Genomic DNA, 20957 nt, shown 5'->3' on the forward strand with positions numbered 1-20957 from the left:
GAAATACTGCCATTTGCGACAACATGGATGGATCTTGAGATTACCATGCTAAATGAAATAAGTCAGACAGAAACGTCGAGAACCGTATGACTTCACTCATATGTGGGATATAAAACTGAAGGCAACAAAGGAACAAGATAAGCAAATAAACAAAAACTTACAGACAGAGACAACAGTTTAGTGGTTACCAGAGGGTAAGGGGGGAGTGGGTACAGTAGAAGAAGGTAAAGAGGGTCAAGTATATGGTGATGGAAGGAGACCTGACTCTGGGTGGTGAACACAATGCAGTATATAGATGATGTATTATAGAATTGTACACTTGAAACCTATGTAGGTCTGCTGACCATTGTTACTACTAATTGTTACCCAGTTACTACTGTTTTCAGAAAACCTCCTTGCCCACATCAGATACTATGTGCCATTTTCTATCTTTCTAGTTTAAGTATTTGCAATGATTTTAGTCACAATTAATTACAAATACAGAATTGTAGGTATTTAGTGATGTTTTAAATCCTTAGAAATAGTTTCAGCTCAGTGCCCAGTGTTTCTCTAACAATTTGCGCATGCATCATTAAATCTTCTATGTAGCATTCTGCCTCCCCTGAAACAACAAAGTTGAAAATATTTAATTTAGTCTTTCAAAACATGTTTCAAGGGGTTTCTGGGAGATAGATTGATAATTAGAATAGATGGGTCACTACCAACATTTCAACACTGATCACAGGTAACTGTTCATAGGTTTATTCCCCCAGCCTAATCCAATCCTCCAGTTTCATTCCCTAGGTAATTTGACCCAGGGTCTATCAGAAATCAGAGAACATGAGTGCTGGAAACAGTTTTAGAGATCATGTGAGATACTTCATGATTGGTGGTTTGGATTCTTCTGAAAATTTAAGGAAATTTATGAGCGCACTCCCTGAGAATGTGCACATTAAAACATATGCAGAACTCCTCTAATCCCCAGAAAGGAATCTTGGCCTTGGAGGGTCATTGAGATAAAGTGACTTACTCAAGACCATAGAACAGTTGATGGAGTTAGAGTTTAAGCCTGAAGTATAAGGGGGTCCTGGCTACCCCTGAGTTTATTATGTAAGGCCCTGCTGCTATGCACAGTTTGTGGGGTGCTTAAAAGGAATATATCATCTAATGGACCAAACCGTCATAAAGTTATTCCCCATTCAAATATTCTGCTCCAGTTAGTGGAGCTTCTATCAATTATAATACATCAATGTCTTTGTTTTTTGGACTCAAGCATTATCGGTTGTTTAGAATATCCAAGAATGCACAGTTAATACAATGCACATTGACTGCAAAGTGAAAATGAAAATCTTATGAAGGATGCAGGATTTCATGAGGTTGATTACAGTGATGTCAGAGAATTGCTCAAAATTGCACATGCTAAGCCTTTGATAAAGGAGGCACTAGAGTGGAGTTAAGCTAACTGACAGCTGCGGGGAGAAAAGGACGTGGAGGCTGCCTGGCTAAGCACCCCAAAAGAGAACATTTGGATATGAAAAGGTTTAAAAGGATCCCCTGGGGAGACCATTGTTGCTGAATGATCTTTTTTATGGCCATGTTGTGAAAAATCAAGCATCAAATGAAATATGGTATACGCTAAAGTACAATTTTGTTGGAAAGTTACACCAAAATTTGCGGTTTTTAATTTCATGAACTCCTATGGAGCTTTTGTTTTTATCATTTACTATAAAATTTTGGTTTCTGTTTTAAGTAAGCTCATTTTAAATTGCTGCCTTTTTCTTTTACCCATTATCTTTAGATAATGACTATGTCCTGTAGTTCATTCTAACTTCAATAAGGACAGACTTCTTTTATGTGTTGATCTTTAATTACATCTTTCTGATTCGAAATCATAAAGTTCCTGAGGACTGCTATTTTGCAAATTTCCCTCCAGGATTTTTTGAATCAGGTTCACAGATATGGAGTGTCAATGATGACATCTGGGGAATAAAATTGTTGTGCTACAAATTAAGCAAATTTTGATTAACTGGGAAGAACTTTTCTGAAATTCTATGTGCAGTGTAACTCAATATTGTTATGAAAAACGAGAGTGTCATTGAAACCAACCGGCGAGGACGTGAAATAGATGAATTCTGGGTTATTTATTGAATGCCTCTCATAGATAGAATTTTGTAAAGTTTTATGTGGTTTGAATAATTTGTAACTATGTATGCTTTTGTTCTCAGACATTTTAATCATTATTGACACTACAGTGTAAAACATCCTCCAAGACATTTTTATTCTGTTTGGCAATCTAAGAGTGAATTATAAAATTAACCTTTATAACTAGATTGCTTGGGTTTATACAGCAGAATGGAATTACTGTTAATTTGAACTGTTGATCAATTTCTTATTGGGACTTTATAATGACAGTCAACTTCAGGGACACATTTTTAGGCATCTCTCTTGCTTAGCTAGCTGTTTAACATCTTCAGTTTTTGCCCCAACATTTTTAAAGCTCAGTAACAATGGTAACATAGGGCCATTGGTAGGGTGACCATATACTTTATCATCCAAAGTGGGGCAGTGTTGACAAGGATACTTTTAGTAAGTACACTGGGACAACAGTTGTAAACAGTGATTATTCCAGTACATAAGGACGTATGGCCACTGCACGTACTGATGGCCTGTTCGTTATTGTTGCTCAGGAGTTAGGGACCCTGCCTCTCATTATTTACAAAGTCCCCAGTGCACATTCAAACCCCTCCACCTGAGATCTAGTTTCTGACTCATCAGCACACTGTCCATCTGAAGGCAGCTTTCCCAGGAGGCCAGCACACCCAGGAGGAAGCAAACTCTGCTGTTAGAGGGTCAGACGGGTCCTAGCCCTCGGGACACTAACTTCTACTTACTTCCTTGTCCTTGTTGGTTGAATTCTCTTTAAGAGGTCAAGGCTGAATGACATTCCAAGGATGAAAATGGGGTAAATCCCATTTAAGCCCGAAACACCAGTGTGTGTGTGTGTGTGTGTGTGTGTGTGTGTGTGTGAGAGAGAGAGAGAGAGAGAGAGAGAGAGAGAGAGAGAGAGAGATATGACAAAATGGGGAATTACAATGAACTCTTGTCCTGAGTTCTGTCCTTTCACTAACGGTGTGATCTTTAACCTCTTCGAACCCCAGTTCTGCATATATAAAATGGAGATGATACTAATCTCTACCTAATTGTGGTTGTTATAAGGCCTGAAAGCCTGCTTATTGTTCACTGCATCTAGTCTTCCCTTCTTTTTTAGTAATAGAATTCTTCAGGTTGTTTTTTGTTTGTTTATTTGTTTGCTTTTTGCAAAAAATGTGGCATTTATTTGCATGACAAATTGCTAACATCTTTAGTCATATATGAGCTCTTAGAAACCAGTAACCCAGACACTAATATTCCAAGGGAAATGAAAAAACAAGAAAATGAATCCTCCACGTTTTAACTGGGCATGTATTCTCCAAAGTAGCCATTGTACCTAGCAGCTTCTCTTGTAGCTCTGGTAACGGTGATGTACGTACCTTCTGATGATGTCTTCACATGGAAGCTGCCCTCCTTCCCCCACCCCATTTCTACTGGCTTGGAAATGGCAACAACTGGAACAGGCAGCCTGGATCCACAGAGAGAAGGTACACCTACCGCCTGACAGAGACACTTCTGTAGTAACTCATGAGAGAAAAATCAGTTTATCTTATTTAAGCCCCTGTACTTGGGGACCTCATAACCACAGACATAACTCATACAGGCAGCAGTGGTGGATTAGAAAGCTCAATAGACTTAGAGTCAAAAGGTGTATGTTCTAGTTCTGCTCTGCTGCTTGCATGTCCTTGGGCATCTCTGAACTGCACTTTTCTCATCTTGAAATAAAAGTAGACATGATAGGTGACTATTAAATAATAAACACATACACCATGCTGTTATTACTTTTCTTTCTGAACCAGAGTTCATCTCCAGGAACTCATTTATTCGTTTGGCAAACATTTCAGGAACCGGGCACTATTGAAGGCCTGGGTTATCTCCAGCATAACATGAGATACTGAAAGTCTCCAGTCCTCATGTGGACAGAGTCACTAGACCAACAAGAAATACTCTGTAGTGATGCACATTACAGTGAATATGCAACAAGGTGATGGTTTAGAGATTGAGTGGGGAGCCATTGTGGGACATGGTCAGGAGAGAACCCTCTGACATTTCTGTTGAGATTTAATGGCAACATGAACCAGTGTGTGAAGATTTGTGGGGAGAGGATTCTGGATGGAGGGAACACTTAGGGCAAAGAACCATGGTGAGAAGAGCGTAACTTATTCATACTGGAAAGAAAGCCAGTGTGGCTGGAGTAGAGTGAGACAAATGGAGGATAGTAAGAGATCAAATCAGAGGTAGAAGAGGTCAGATCATGTGTCCATGTAGTTCCTGGAATTAATTCTAAGCCCAGTGAGAAGTCTTTGGAGGGTTTTAAGTAGGGATTATACAAAGTTAGAACCCCAGTACACACCTCCTCAGATGCCAGTGCATTACCTAAATGTAGGCAGCTCATGTGAAAACATAACCAATTTTCCAAGTCAAGTAGCTTCTTAAAATAGAAGAATGGTTCTATCTACCAGTCATCTGAGAACACATGCGGCACTACCAGGAGAAATGTTTAAACCCAAGGCAGGCCCCATTGCTAAGTCTTTTATCGTCTTTATTTTAGGAGGTCAGTATCTTGGAATTTGATGTCAGAAACGCATAGCTTTGAATCCCAGCTCCTTTACCTCTAGATGTCTGACCTTAGATAAGACATCCCACCTCTTGGAGTTTCATTTATCCTCATCCATAAAATGCAGAAAATAACATCCATCTCAGCAATGTTATCATAAGGCTTCAGTGAGATATTACATATATATGTAAAATTCCTAACACGTTGTAAGTACTCAATAAAAAGTGATATATATTTAGTTTTTGTACAATCCTAGAATTCATTGAAAAATCGTTAGGCTGGTCCATCGCTCCATAGAAGTGCTGAGGTAGGGACTGAAGACTTCGGGACTTCCCCTAATCTCTACCCCACAACCCAAAGGCCTGTTAAAATCCTCTCATGGTTCCCCATGAGCCCACCTTCCCCTCAGGGCCCACATCGACTGCCCCCAACTCTGACACTCTCTGCCCAGCGACTGCTCTCAGCGAGCTTTTGTTTCAGGACATTCCATGTGGTTGAGTATTGTTTCTTCCATTCAGTTAAGAACTCCTTGAGAAAAGGGACCACTTACCATTCTTTGTCTGTTTTTTCCAAGGTAATTTCATTTACTGAAGGTGCGTAACAAATACATGCTTGATGAATGACAGAATGAACAAAGACATGAAGAGCATTTAGTTGATCACCTCTGTCTCCCTATATCCCATTTACTGCATGTCTTCCATTTGCCCTGGAATCCATTGTCCACCCTTCTCCATCCTGCTCTGCTCTGAAAGGCTAAATCAGTGGGTTCCCTTGCCATCTAGCTTTTGACAAATTTGGCCAATGAGAGGCACTGGCAGGAGAATGGAGGGTGGGCAGACAATGAGGTCTGGGCTAGGACGTGCTCTGTATACAGCTGCCCTTTCTGGTTTTCTATAACTGCTCCATCCATCTAAGGCCTAGAGGTGGTGACTCCCTGCTGTTGCTAGCCCTGGGAATTTCCTTACTAGTTCCCAACACTCTTCCCACTCCACTGTAATTAGTTTGTTTGTTTGTTTCAGGTGTACAAAGCAACATAAAAGATAGACATTTACACCCCTCACACAGTGGTAACCTCCTTTCCCCAAGCTACGACCCCTCTGACATCTTATATAACTGTTACAATACCGTTGACTGTATCTCCTATGCTGTACTCTGCATCCCGTGACTACAAAATACATATATGTAATTATTGTTGACATACAATATTATTCTACTTCAGCTTCAGTTGTACAGCACATTGGTCAGGCATCTATACAGTCTATGAAGTGATCCCCTTGAAAAGTCCAGTGCCCATCTGGCACCTTACATAATCTTTACAACACTGTTGATTACATTCCACGTTCTGTATTTCATATGCCCATGACTATATTGTGTTTACTAATTTGCACTTTCTAACCCCTTCCCTTTCTCCCCCATCCCCTCACCCATCCCATCTAGCAACCAACAGGTTTTTTTTCTATATCTCTGAGTCTATTTCTATTTTATTTGCTCATTTATTCACTTTTAAAACTCACCTCAATTTACCCAGTTTGGATCTGCCATTTCCTTCCAAGAGCATACCTACATCACTTATATACCATGTCAGGTAGATCAAAATGCATCTCCCTATAGATTAGGACTTGGACTCATTATTTGTTCTAGAGAACAGTTTCCACCACTTCTCTTAGTAAATTTCCATTGTTTTACAAGTGTGCCAAGTTGCTTTGAGCTTGCTATGACTTGGGCAAACAAATTAGGATAAAGCTGTCCATTGTCTTGAAGAACTTAGCAACTTGTTCATAGAGTTTGCAGAACTTAGCAGACATGAACCATTGCTGACAGTTAAATGTTTTTAAGAAGAGTAAAATAAAATGTCACTTCATGAAAGAAACTAAAAATATTTTAAGTGTACATTGTGCATGTGTTTTTTTCCTACTCTGAGTTGCCAGCTGTGGGTATTGAAAACTATTCAGAAGGTTTGGTCTGTCAGTTTAGCTGGTGGATGGCAAAAGAAATTCTAGGGAAAAAATATTCAAGGCATTCACTCCATTGTCTCCTATTTAAGTGTGAGTTGTAGAATGTTGGATCCAAAAATAATCTGAATTGGCACAGTCAAGGCCATTTGGTAGGTTCCAGGGAGAACAGGTTACCTGTGGAATGGTGTCCCCAGACCATCTCCCTCCTGGCTCTCAGGCCACCATCTTCATTACTCTTGCAACAGATTCTCATGAAGACAAGATTTTCTCTGTCAAATACAATCTTAGAAATGGCCAAGGTAGGTTCTTTTTTTCTATAGAAAACAGCACTAAAATATTTTTCACTTGCAACATTGACATGTCCAAAGAAGAAAAGAGTTTAGGTCGGCAGGAGCCTCTGACCTATAGAAAGAACTTGGTCCTCTCAGGTACGTAGGAACCCAAGTAGTTTCCAGAAATTCCTGGAAAGGAATGTTTGCATGTACCCCCAGTAACATATTGCTGATGTGATGACCTTCACTGGCAAGGTGCTTGTCCTTGTGTCTAAACCAAACTTGTTTTGTCTTGTACAATTCTCTGGAGAAATTGAGACCAGCTGTTCAGCTTCTATAAGCAAATCAACTTTTATAGAACTGTAGGTTAGCAATACAAAAGCCCTTAAAAGTTCCTTCCTGCTTTGTTTCATACCTCTATTCATAGTATGGGGAATATAAGATATTGACAAATGAGTATTACTCTGAAGGGACTATGTGCTAGTTGTCAGTTTACCGCCCATTGGAAAGATCCTGGCTAAAAGTGAAGCCAAGTCCTAGGAAAGCGATGCTTAGGCGTTTCTCATCAGGAAAGAGAAACAGATACCTGATGACAAAGGTATTATCATTGTTATTGCTCTCACAATTGTTGTGGACATTTGAGTAGAAGTTTGATTTGGTAGGGCCTCTTAGAGTTATATGTTACAAGTGGTTCCATCTGGGGAGTTCAGAAAAGAACATATTGAGGGCCTTCCCTTGGATATTCTGGTTAGTAAGTCTGGTGTAGGGCCCAGGAATCTTTAGTTTAAAGAAATTCGTCAAGTGGTTCTAAAGTTCAGCCAGCTCCAAGCACCACTCATCTGGGCCAACTTCATTGTCCAGTAGAAAAGAGCCTCTGTGGTTCCCTGTGGACACAGCAGTGCCACTGAGTTCCCAAGGCCATTCATTCCAGTAGTGGCAAGTGCAGGTACAGTTACATCCCATTATTAGAATGCTAAGATGGGTCCCTTTGGACTTCCCCACTTTGATCTTAAGTCTGTCCTCAGGAGCAACACAGGACCAATTTCCTCCCTCTTTTTCCCTTAGTCATTTCTGTTTATGGCTGGAGGGAGGGAGGAGAGAAAGCTTCTCAGCAGTTTCCTCATTTTTATGTGGTAGAGTTTCTGGACATTGCCCAGGATGGTTAAAGTGTTTGAAGTATGGTTCCCTGGAGGCCATGTTTGTGGGTTGGGACCGTAAGATAAGTTACTTGGGTAATAATCCTAGTTACAGCCTCACCTCCAGATGGCCTGTGTTCCTTAATTCCTTCTTTTCCCCTCCAGCTTCCGGAACCACACTGTTCCTCTTTGAACATCAGCACCAATAGTCCCACCTTCTCCAGGACACACATTTGATTAGATTTATTGTGCCATGGGAAAGGGGAGTCAAGTACTATAACAGAAAAGCATTCAGCAAATGTGTGAAAGGCCAGATAAGGTCAAAGAGAAGCAGGGAAATGTCACACTTAACTGTAGCACACAATATGTTCACCAGAGGTGTTTATACTAAAGGGAAAATAAAATTATGATGGCATGTAGACAGAGAACCCTCAATGTAAGCTAATGAATGCATTCATGCTGGATCATACGCCTGAATCCAACAGCACATTATAAAATATCTCCTACACATTGTGAAGGGACAGAGTTGTCAAACCAGGTTTATAAGTTTTCACCAACAGCATGTGCTACTTCTATCTGGTAACTGTACTAACATAATAAAGCTGATTAGCATTGCTTTTTAACTAAGTGGGAACAGTCCAAAGGTGTATGGTGGAGAGACAGAGATGTATGTAGAACTGAGTGGAGTTATTGAGACAAATGGAGATTGATGGACGGCACACTCAAACTGGATTTTACCACAAGTACTGGATGGTTCTATGGACTTGGGCTAAATAACGTTAAGGAAAAATGCGGTCTCAACATCCCAGTATGTGTGCACGTGTGTCAGCACGCATGCACACACGCACACACACACACACACACACACACGCTATCTTGTTTTAGATTAAGAAGGAAGTATTTCTGCACACATGGAAGTTAATCTAGTTATATAGAAATTGTAAAAACCAGGATAACTATTAAGCGCAGTGCTGCCTGTTACAGAAGAGAGAACAAAGAGATCTGAAGAGGCCAGACAGGCTGCTACACCTTTGTATAGACTGAATGGTTGTACACCCCCCACCTCCAAATTCATATGTTGAAACCTAATTTTCAGTGTGATGGTACTTGGAGGGGAGGCATTTGGTGCTGAGGTCATGAGGTTGGAGCCCTCAGGAGGGCATTAGTGCTTTTATAAGAGACCCCACAGAGGCCCCCCCTTCTCCTTCTGCCACGTGAGGACACAGCAACCACATAGCTGTCTCTGCAACTAGACACTGAATCTGCCAGTGCCCTGATCTCAGACTTCCCACGTTTCAGAACTGTGAGAAATAAAGTTCCACTGTTTAGAAGCCACCCAGTCTATGGTGTTGTTATAGCAGCCCAAACAGACTAAAATAACCTGGTTTTAAAATACAGCTCCGTAGCCAGTGCCTTCAGGTAATATAAAAAGACACAGGTTGGTGCTTTGCTTCGGCTACTTACAGGACAGCGTAAGTCTACAGTGGTTGTTCAGCATATAATCATAGAATAACTAAATGTAATCTGTGACATGTTTCCAAAAGCAGCAGAAATGGGAGCAGCTGTCGCACTCTTATTAATACGTGATGTACGTTGAGGTGTGTAGGTACATATTAAGGAACAGGGACATGTCACCATAAGGCAGGGAAACAGGTGGCATGCTCCTTTGAATGTGTTTTCCTGTCAACTTTGGTGGAACAAATGCCCCTGCTATACTTAAATTTGTAAACTATATATTTATTTTTTAAAGTAAGAATGTCTACCACATAAAGAAAAAAATTTAATAGCAGTTCAGTGTTTCTTAAAAGTGATTTATCTCTTGTGCAGTACTTTCGGAGCCAAGTAACCAATTTTGTTTGGAAATTGAAAAATGGCAGAGGATTATTTTTAAAGCAATTTTTGTGCTCATGCCTTGTAACCTCTGAAGACGCCAGGGCTATGATGACATACATAGGCAGCAACAAAATTGTCAATGTCTATATTTATTCCTTGAAGAGGACTATCTAATCAGACATTAGATGATGCCTTTATGACCACAATTCTCAAATGGAAGTGATTATTTCATTTTACTACTTTTAGAAATAGGATTTACAGCTCCCTTCTGCTCATTGTTCCTATGTCTATTTTGTCTGTTGTGTTGCCTTTTAAAGGTTATATTTTAAAAATGTCTTTTCACTTAATGTAAAATCAGAAAAAGAAATGGGCAAGCTGGTAGAAATCATTTGTGGTAGAAAGCCCATTCAGAGAGCATCTATGGCAGATACATGACTGCTATTTCTCCTGGACCTGGATATACTTTCTTCATCTCTATGGCCTGTGGCCACCTGCCTTAGGAAGGTCCGGAGAGAAGCCTGGACATCACGACCCAGAGCTTGGAGCAGAGGGAGCAGCCTTCTGGGCTTCTGTGATATTCCATTTCACCTTCTGAGGTCCAACGTCTATCATGGTAGCTGGACCTGAGAATAATTTAGACTGTGAAGCCTCCTTCCAAATGGGTTCCCTTTAGTCTTCACTTCTCAACATCTAAGGGGAAGCAGCACTCTGACCCATTTCAATACTTATTTAAAAACAGCCAATGACTTGTCATGGCTGCCAGAATAAAGTTCGTCCCTGAGACTGCACTTTGTGGTTCTCCCCAGTTTGAACATGACCTTCCACTCTGTCCCTATACTGCTCCTGAAGTGTGCTATATATTTCATTAAATAGGAAATATACCATATTTTCCCTTCATGACATCTCCGTCTTTTCCCGTGCAGTCCCCTCTGGCAAGAATGAACTTCCTGTGCTCACTTAACATCTTACATATTCTCCTATTTCAGTGTAGCCTCTACCTCCTCTATAAAAGCTTCCCTGATGCTTCCAAATAGAAACAATGTCTCAGCTCTCAGGTTCAATAAAGGCTTTGTGTCAGCATCTTCAATGGAAATTGTATTGCTTATCTAGATCCACACCTGTCTTCTTCCTAGATGAGAAGTATCTTGAGGGCAGTTACCGCAGCTCTTATTCCCTCATGTCTTACACCACAGGGCACAGGCCAGGCACAGAGCAGTTGCTGCAGAATGGTTGGCTCAGTCTGCTGTCTTCATAAAGCTCTTGTTCCCAGTTTGGGGAATTTGCTAATAAGGAGTTTTATCCCAGGGAGAGCTGCGGGGTGAGGACTGCTCTTATTTAGATGAGTTCACTGTCAATGCTATAACAGCAGCTCACCTCCAGGAGGCGCCCATTTGTCAGCAGCCACACAACCTTGATGCAATCACAAACGCACTCCTATTGTTTCCTTAGGAAAGGCTCATCTTCCCTGAGGTGGCGGTTCTCTGGACCTAAACAGCACACAAGGTCTCTAGGCCTTCTTGACCTAGCTCTACTAGCATGATGAAAGGCCATCACAACTCAAAGGAAATGAAGCAGCAGCAGCAATGGCAAACTTCCCTGTTTGGGATCCTTTCCAGCAAGAAAGCATGGGTTCATTTTGAATTGGTCGCTCCCTTTGTGCAGCCATCAGTAGATCTGTGTGCAGTTCTGCTGCTTTCCCCCTGTTCCACTATGTCCTGAATCGGTACCCCTCTAACGCATTCACCTGGGGTGCCACCAATACCTTTCAAAACCCACCCCCATATGATCCTTTACCGAAATTATGGTTTCTGGCAATTGAACATCTTTAATCCCTTTTCCAAGGGCCAATTTCCACTGAGCTGTGAAGCAGCATCAAGATAGTAAAATAGAGCTGGAGATATTTTATTGGGAAAAGAAAACGCAACCAATTGAAATCTGCATTTTTACTTTTTTATATTCACCTCCTTTGCATTAAGTTGTTCCTACACTAATGAAAAAATTGAGGACCTACTATGTAACTGACATTTTCTCAGCACGTGAGATACACAGTGAGGAGACAGGAAGAGACAAACATCCCTGCCCTCGTGACAAGGTGTGGGGAGGCAGACAATAAAAAATAAACGTAGTAAATAAGTAAATTATATCATGTGCTATGGACAAAAGAATAGACCAAGAACTGGGGGCATTGGGACGTCTGCGACAGAGTATGCAGGTCACGGTGGCTCAGATGATATTTGAGCAAATTTGGTGGAGGTGAAGCGTGAGTGCAGTAGTCACTGGGCAGGAAGAGCAATGCAAGCAGAAGGAACAGAGAGCCAAGTCCTCAGGCGGGAAAGTCCCTGGGTGTTTGAGGACCAGCAGGAAGGCCGTGTGGCTGGAGAGCAGTGAGAGGGAGAGAGGAAGAGGGAGTCTGCCAGTGATCATGGAAATACTGCCTTATAAGCTGTTGTAAAGACTTGGAGATTATTTTTGTTTTGTCAGAGTGAAAAAACAGTTTCCACTGCTGTAATAGATAAGGAGTGCTTTGAGGTGGCCTGCCCTAACTGAACACATGACATCCGTCTTCACTCACTTTAAAGACTGTCATGTAGAAAAATCAATACTGCAAACACACTGTGCTCTAGCCAAACACACAGGTGTTCTTAGGTAACCCCAGAGGGCAGACCCAGGAAAGAAGAATGAAAGTTGTTGGAGGTGGGGAGAGGTTTGGGATTCAAACAAAACGTTTATTAAGCACCCCTCTGTGGAAGAAGGGCTTTCAAGCAGAGAGAGCTGTTTGGCAATAGGCATCAGACAGAAAAAGGTACAATCGTAAAATGGCTACCTAAGTGCTGAGGAGGATATGGGAAGGGGGTCACGAAGAAGAGCCTTTGTGGCTTCATGTATCTCTGTGCTGAAAGCTCCATCTAGGAAATAAAAAAAGCAAACTGTAAAGAAAACAAATTCATGCCTGCCATTCTAGGCACCACAGAAAGCTACTTGGATAAAAGTCATGGCTGCAGTATCATGGTGGAAACCAATACGTTGACAAGGTTGAAGACGTAGTCTGTAAATCAAGAAGTTATGGCTATTCACAGAAATCCTGAAGCTGGTAGTGAGGTGACATGGAGAAATGACATATGACTAAGGATAGAAGGAGGGGAAAACACAGATGATAGCTAACTTGCCTCGTTCCATCAGTTAGAAAAAACAATGTTTGTTTAGCGTATTACGCTTGATAAACTTACCAGAAATTCAGAGAAGGATGAGGCCCTTATTTTCATGTGTTGCTGGGAAACTGTTATTTTATCCTTACTTTCATGGGTGGATTTTTAAGGAGCAGACGGGGGGCGGAGGGGGTGAATAAGGGATACAAAACCAATTTTGGTTACTCCTTCCCACAGCAAATAGCACAGGGTGCTGTATCATATTTCTAACATAGTGTGGGCAGATTTGTAAAGGGGGTGATGTGTGTCCCATGACTCTGAACCCTTATATCCTCCTAGTTCCCACTTCCTGTGCAAACCCCTACCTCTTATAATCTCACTCAGCATCACAAGTAGCTGCCTCCTCGACCTGCCAGTTTCTGCTCCGTCCTAGTGGAATCCCGTGGAGGTCAACACCACCGAAAGTGGCCAAGAGATCAAGGGAGATTTAGACTGAAAGGTGTCCACGGGATTCCATGCCAAGGAGGCCATTTGTGATCTGGGCAAGAGCAGTGTTTATGGGGTGGCGTGTCAGGCTGCATTTGGGTTGAGGGGTGAATGAAAGGCAAGGAACTAAAACCAGCAAGTGGAAGAAATCCAACTGCAAAGAAGGGCTCAGTAGGAGGCTTTTAATTTGGAGACAGAAGAACCTCAGTCATGTTTGAATGATAAATGTTCATGGAAAGGAGCCAGTTGCAAGGAACACGTTGGTGATTCGGGAGAGGAAGGGAGCCATCAGTAGCCCAAGGCCCTGAACCTGCCTGGGGTTTGAATACGAGATGATAAATGATTCTGGCCTGGCCTTTGACCTATTGCTGGGACCCAGAAAACAAGTGCAGGGAAATGATTCTGGCTGCCCTGTCACATTCAAAAAACTTCAGCCTCCCCATTAAGTAGGATCCTGAGCGCGGGAGCCATTAAACAAATCCAAGAGAAAGGACAGGTCATCTGCATCTAAAGTTACACGATCGAGAGAAGAGTCCCTGTGCGGTAATACATGTGTAACATTTTCTTAATGTCCTCTGAGGTCTGTGACTAATATGATAAACCACTCTAAATCTTTCTGAAAGCCATTTCCATATTAACATTATCCAATTGATTTTCATTATCCTGGGAACTTTTTTTTCCTCTAAAGATCTATTGCATCTGCTCTGCCTTTAATTGTTTTAAAAACAAATGTCATCTCCAAGCAAGACATTTACAGAGACATAAATTAATTTGACCCAAATTCAGAGCTCTATGTGTTTTCGAGAGAGCTGAGCTCCGACCTATGAAAACAGAACCAAAGGGATATACTGGTCAGCATTACCATTTAGTTGTGTCAAAAAGCAATGGTTTAATTTTCAAAGAGAAAAACGCAGGTGGGAAATAATCATTCTGAATCCTCCAAACCGGAACTAGGTATAATTCATCTTGGAATTCAGATTCCCATACATTTTTAAAATTTTGTAGTCTTTGGATGCTCCTTACCCCCCACCTGAAAGCTAGCATGCATAATAAAAGCGCCCTGTGGTGACGGCAGCACTGGTAGCTGCATGGGGACATGCAGACAAAATGGTCTTTTGGTCCCACTGTGCAAAAGAGAGATGCCGATCAGGTTGTGAGTAACCAGTGGCCACAAGTTGTCAGGTACAGTGATGGAAAGTGGCATGTTCTAATCAATCAAGTAAAGATTCTGTAGTAAAGTGAACATTGAACAACTCATACACAGAAGCTGAGAATTTTCTGCAAATGAGTAGAGTCTGAGAATGAAGTAGATAGTAAGAGCATTCGTGACACACAGATGAATAGCAGCAGAATTTGACAACATTAAAAGAGACTCCCAGTAGGGCGGCCGGTTAGCTCAGTTGGTTAGAGCGCCATGCTCATAACACGGGGGTTGCTGGTTCAATCCCCGCATGGGCCACTGTGAGCTGCACCCTCCACAACTGGATTGAAAAAGCTACTTGACGTGGAGCTGATGGGTCCTGGAAAAACACACTTAAAATAAATAAAAGTTTAAAATAAAAGAAAACAAAAGAGAGACTCTCAGATCAGAACAGAAGTGGTGCAAATTGCCAGTCACAGAAGACCAAGTGTTACCAATAATTCCTTAGTGACAATACACTGGACATTAACATGAGGGAGCAGGGCATCACTTGGGGGGCGGACAGTGAGTACCTCAGATAGATATAAGAAACATGTTGACTTTTTTTTTTTTTTTACATGTTGACTTTTTTAGAGGATTAAACACTGAAAGAGACATACAATGAAAGAAACAAAATAGTGGAATCTCGGCCTCCAGATAACTTTCAATGTAATACTGACATGTGACTCTTAGAAGCATTCTGTTAAGTAAAAGAAGTCAGATACTAAATGCTGCCCATTGTACAACTGTATTTACATGACATTCTGAAAAAGGTGAAATTATAGGTACAGAACACAGTTTGCCAGGCACTGGCACTGGGGGTCACGTTGATTACACAGGGCAGGAGGTCACTTTATGGGGGTGAGGAAGATGTCCTACATCTGATTATTGGGGCGGTTATTCCGCTGTATACATTGCTCAAAATTTATTGATATGTGCATCAAAAAGGAGTCAATTTTACTGAGTGTGAATTATACCTCAATAAACGTGCCTTATAAAAGATAGGAGGAGGGGGTTGGAGGCTGCCTAGTCAGACAGGGGCAGGTCGTGGCCTGGGTGCGGAAAGTGGCTGGGCCGGGTCCTTCCTCTACTGGGACTGTGAGAGAGGAGAAGATAAAGGAGGCCCCCTTGCTAGAGCGTTTGGAGCACTGACTGGGATCCTCAAAGATGTTCCCCTCCCACCTTGGAAGAGACATGGCAAGTGTGCCAACTGCTCGGGAATTTCCTGAGGCTGTGGTGTGTCCACGAAACCTCTGAGGGTCAGATGGTGTCACCCAGGAAAGGGTACAGGGAAAGGGCTGAGCTGGCTCCGGCGCTCCCCTCAGAGTCGCCAGTCCCTTTACCCAGAGCTCCGGTGTCCTCGAAATGTGCTCCTCTCTTGTACATATGACATTCCATAAGCTTCTTTCAAGGTGATTCCAGGTTGGCTGTGAACAAAATGAGGATCTGCCAGTTTCCATTGCTTTCTTGTGATTTCCACCCATTCAAGATCGTTCACGTCCTGCACTAAGAGACCTGGGAAAATCAAAAATAAATGGAAATGGGGATTTCTGGTCAAGAGTAGAGGGTCACTTTTTAGGCTCACGGGTATTCTCAGGTTGCCATCAGCCACCAAACGCAGTCAGAAATTTCTGTCTTGAATGAACGTGCCACTTATTTCGCTCCTGCCTCTGACCTGGACTGGAGTTGAGGGAGGAAAACATAATATGCTGTGACAGTGATTGCCAACAGTGACATTTCAAGAGGAGCACGGAGCCCATGTAAACAGCAACACCGTGTTCTCAAAAAGAAGACAATTTGGGAGAATTCAGTGGAATTCTGAAAGAATGATTGGGAGTGAACACATAGTATGTGGCCCTTGGCATTGCACTTCTTATGCTCACCATTGTGCTGTCTTCTTGCAACAAGCCGGGAATAGAATTGTAATCTCCTACTGAATACCTGTTTATCAAGTATTGTAACTCTTCAGTTAGGTGCTGCATCTTATCCATTTAACCTAGATTCTATTTTGCTGCTTATATGTGTAGTTGGCTCACTATTGAAATGCAAAGAGGCTTTTCCCAATATATATCCCTCTACAATTGCTTTCTTTTGCTGCTTGAGTTAACGGAAACTGATTGTGCTTTCTATGGGATTTGGGCTTTGTTTTGCTTTCCCTTTCTTTCTGTCTTTCATGACGTCGAGGGACCCAAGATACTTAAAATGGTGCTCATTGAGGATCCTAGATCACCTGTAGCTCTGCTGAGTTTTCTGTGTTTACATTTGACATTTATCTCTTTTGATGGATTAGAAAGGGAAAGCGCATCCTTCTCGTCAAGTGATTCTGTGAAACTTCTATTCATGAAAGAGGTGCATTGATACAGGAGATGGGCAAATGAGTTCTTGCCACAGAGGAAAGGGAAAGACACATGAGAAAGAAAAGATGCATTTCTGCTAGTGAGTAATTGTTTATAGTCTGTTAGAAATCACACCGAACTCATCAGTGGGTGAAGACAAAGTGGCTAATGTTTTATATGAGGAAAAACATTAACAAAACAGCTCCAAATCATTGGCAATTTGCTGTTGCTAACATATAAGTAATAAACTCTTTTTTGTGGAAAATTAGTCACTGGGTTAGGAGCAAAATATAGTTATGTTACTTTGCGTCCTGGAGAGGCAGCAGTGGGAAAGATCCAGGATTTGCAATCAGGGTACTTAGCTTTGAATCCTGACTCTAGTCTTTAGCTGTGAGACCTTGGACAAATTAATTAATCTCTCCACTTCCTCAGTTTCCCTGTCTGTAAAATGGACAACGACAATAGTATCTCAGCCAGGGCAACCAGAGAAAGAGAACCAGTAGGATATATATTTATTACATGGAATTGTCTTATGCAATTGTGAGGATTGGCTAAGCAATTCCAAAATCCTCAGGACATAGTTCAAAGCTGTGGAATTTCTTTCCCACCCCTTCCCTACTTGTACGAATGTATACACACACACACACACACACACACACACACACACACACACACACCACACACAGAGTCACGGAAACCTTTGCTTTGAAACCCACCAAGATTATCCAGGATGATCTCCTTTACTTAACACCACTGATTATGGACTATAAATCTGTAGCATATTTTCATAGCAACTCCAAGCTTAGCATTTGATTGTGTAACTGGTGATTATAAGCTAGCCATGCTGACACAGCACAAGTACCTATGTCTTAGGTTGTTGTAAGGAAAATGTGACATCTGTAGTGCATAGACTGTTCCAGATGTTATTGAGTAGAACAGCCTGGTTCCACGGCTATCCCTGATTCCTAAGTGTCCTGGTTAGACACTGAGGGATTCTTGTCGGAAGTGACAATAAAATCCCAACTCTCCTACCTAGTAGCCTTATTCAACAATACTCTTTGAGCACCTACTGTGTGACAGCCCAGACACCTACTATGTGCCATGACAAACCCAGGGGAAGTTGGCTCCAATTCCTTATTAGCAGGAAACATGTCAATAATGATCTGTATTCTTTCTCAGTATCATCTCTACAAAAAGTGTTCTTTCCACTAAGGCCCCCCGCTTATATACCAATCTCGGGGCCTGGGGACAATTTAGGGAGGCACTTAAGCTTCCCACTCCCGGATTGAAGGTGTTACCAACCTTGAAAGATAGTGACACCGAGTATTTCAAAACAGAGACAGTTTCTGAGTTTCCTTGGAAAAAAGGATCAAAGCTATTCTACTCTTTCTGAAAGCCATAGCTAAAACTAAGTCAAAACAGGGGAGAACTTGCCCATTTATCCCTTGAGAAAAGCTGAGGGGCTTGGCTGTAATGGTCTAAATCCTCATCAAGTCCCCTTGTCACAGGGAAGATGAAACTAGGGCAAAGGCAATTGTGAATGGCTTGGAGAAGGAAGGAAAAGGAGGGTGTCTTGGGAACTCCTAGAGAGGTAATGTTAGAGACAGTTCTGTCCAGGAATGTACTTCACACTGTGTCCTGTGAAATGACAGGCTGATCTTGCTTAACCCAGAAAAGAGAAATAGCCAGAAAAGTGCGGCCCCTAACAATCTGAAGGTTTCCTATTTCTGTTTCTGTTCTATGAAACTCCAGGTACTAGCGTTAGTTGTTTTGGAATAGTTTTTCTCAGAGCAGTATGACTGATTTAGAAAGGTCACATCTGGAAATTTCATGATTTCTTGTTTTCATGTATTCCTTTTATCTGTTACCTTTATATTTGTTTCCATTTTATCATAGAGTACTGATATTTACAGAAAGGAAATTGTCACCTATTTTTTTTTTTTTATAAATAACCCTTTAGTAAGGGTGTTTTAATATTATTATTATTATTTGTTGGTTTCAGATGGGGAAGCTAAGGTCTTTTGTCTGGATTATCATTTAAACAAGCCTATAATGCATTATTCTAAAACCACATGATGTATTCTCTCCTCTCACATATTTTTGAGCACGGATTTTTGGGTTTGACCTCCCTTTGTACAGCTTCCTGGATGGTTTATGTAAAGTCAGGGCAGGAATTCAGGTGGTAACTTTTGCCATGGCTTCCAAAACATCTTATGCTGAGTTACCTTGTTTCTTATTTGTATTATACTGGATGAGGAGTTCATTGTTCCTCTGTTGCAAATATAATGTTGTCCATTTATAAATCATGTATATTTACATCACATATCGCTTGCACATTATAAAATGTTGGATATACTTTGTTTTTTTATTTACACTTTTAGAATTGTCATTATAAATGAATTAACTGCATTTGCTCCTTTTGCAAGGCTGAGGTGAAAACTAATGACATAGATGACAGATATTTTTCCCTTGGTAATTAGAAAGTCTTAACTTCATTATTTTCCAAGGACAGGGTAAGTGATTACTCTGTATGAGTGAGTTGCAGTCTACTATTCTATTTTAATTAAACATTTTTCCACAATATGAGAGATTTATTAGGTAAATTTTAACGCCATATGTGCTTGAAAATATAGGACTTGTTTTAAGGTTTTTATAAGATTATTACTGTATCACACTGTGCTTCTCAGGAAATTTATTTTTTATTAAATTGATTTACTAAGTGAACATTGTATTTTCTCATAGTTATATTTTGATGATATTTGTATTCTGATTTCTGATCTTTTTTGGTTCTGCAACCAACAGATCATCATATGTATTAAGAGACTGACCCTTTGGCTCAGGAATTCCATTTCTAGAAATTTATCACAAGGAGATGAGGACCGGGAATTCGGTGTTTCTAGGACACATTTATCCCATTGTACATTTGGAAGTCTCCGAGGACTGGTGAATAGATATATAACTTCAATTTCCCCCATGCCAGGTCCTGTTATGTGTTGTGCTGTGATAACTCCTGAATGCACTGTACAAAGTGATAAAATTACATCTAGCACTGGTTTTGGTGAGGTATTTTAATCAAATGCAGGCCAGATTAAATCTGCTCTGCAAGAGACTGGGTGGCAATTTAGCTGTTACCTGATTAATGAAACAAGCCAGATTTTTAAAGGACGTGGAGGCTGCAATTAGAAAGCAGGTAATTGGGTAACTGTCTATTAGCAGGACAAGCCAGCTCTGTATTGATCATGAAGGGAAAAAGTCTAGCTTGATTAACAAATCTTATCAGCGTCAATAAACTAATGGTTGCTTTTAAAATGTAATTTTGCTTCCTTTCTTCAGTAAGGGGCCAAAAATGTCCCCGGAAGGGGCTGTGGAGAAAGTGAAAGTGTTTATAAATCAGGAGCATTTGCGTTGTTTGGGGAAACCTGGTAAAGGGAAACCAGCAGAATTTGTCTCCAGCAAAAAGTATCTACTCCTTGAACGTCACACAACAGAATTCTAGTTTTATACTGAAGCTACAGTGTTAGACTTGTGACTTCACGTTCTGCTCCAAAATGATTTCTAATGGAGGCAAAGGAGTCGAGAGAGAAATCTTTCTGGTACCAAGAAACCTCTTAACTATGTCTGGTCCAGGAGGGCTCTCAGGTCTCCACAGGGACCTGAGACCCGAGAAACCTCTTCAGGGAAGCAGATGAGATTGACATATTGGGAATTCTCTTTGTCTTCCTGAAACATACAGGGTTGGAAAATTAAGTTTGCGAACTCATCCTAGAAAAAGTGCTATATACCTCATTGCTGAATATCACTATGGTCACCTTCTAAGTACTCCCTTGGAAAGCCATGCACTAACGCCAGCACCTAGTCCACCCTTCAAAGCAATTTTGGAACTCTTTTCTGGAATGACCATCAGAGCTGTCGTCATATTGCCCTTG

At 41.2% G+C, this 20957-nt stretch overlaps 1 non-coding gene across 1 annotated transcript; it reads left to right on the plus strand.

The window, feature by feature from the left end:
* The first annotated feature begins 14900 nt into the window (after positions 1 to 14900).
* Positions 14901 to 14974, plus strand: TRNAM-CAU (transfer RNA methionine (anticodon CAU)). The gene has a single exon. It is a non-coding gene; the product is annotated as a tRNA-Met (tRNA).
* The last annotated feature ends 5983 nt before the right edge of the window (positions 14975 to 20957 follow it).

This window comes from Rhinolophus sinicus, linkage group LG03 (genome assembly GCF_036562045.2).
Source record: "Rhinolophus sinicus isolate RSC01 linkage group LG03, ASM3656204v1, whole genome shotgun sequence".
In the NCBI taxonomy this organism is placed as follows: Eukaryota; Metazoa; Chordata; class Mammalia; order Chiroptera; family Rhinolophidae; genus Rhinolophus; species Rhinolophus sinicus.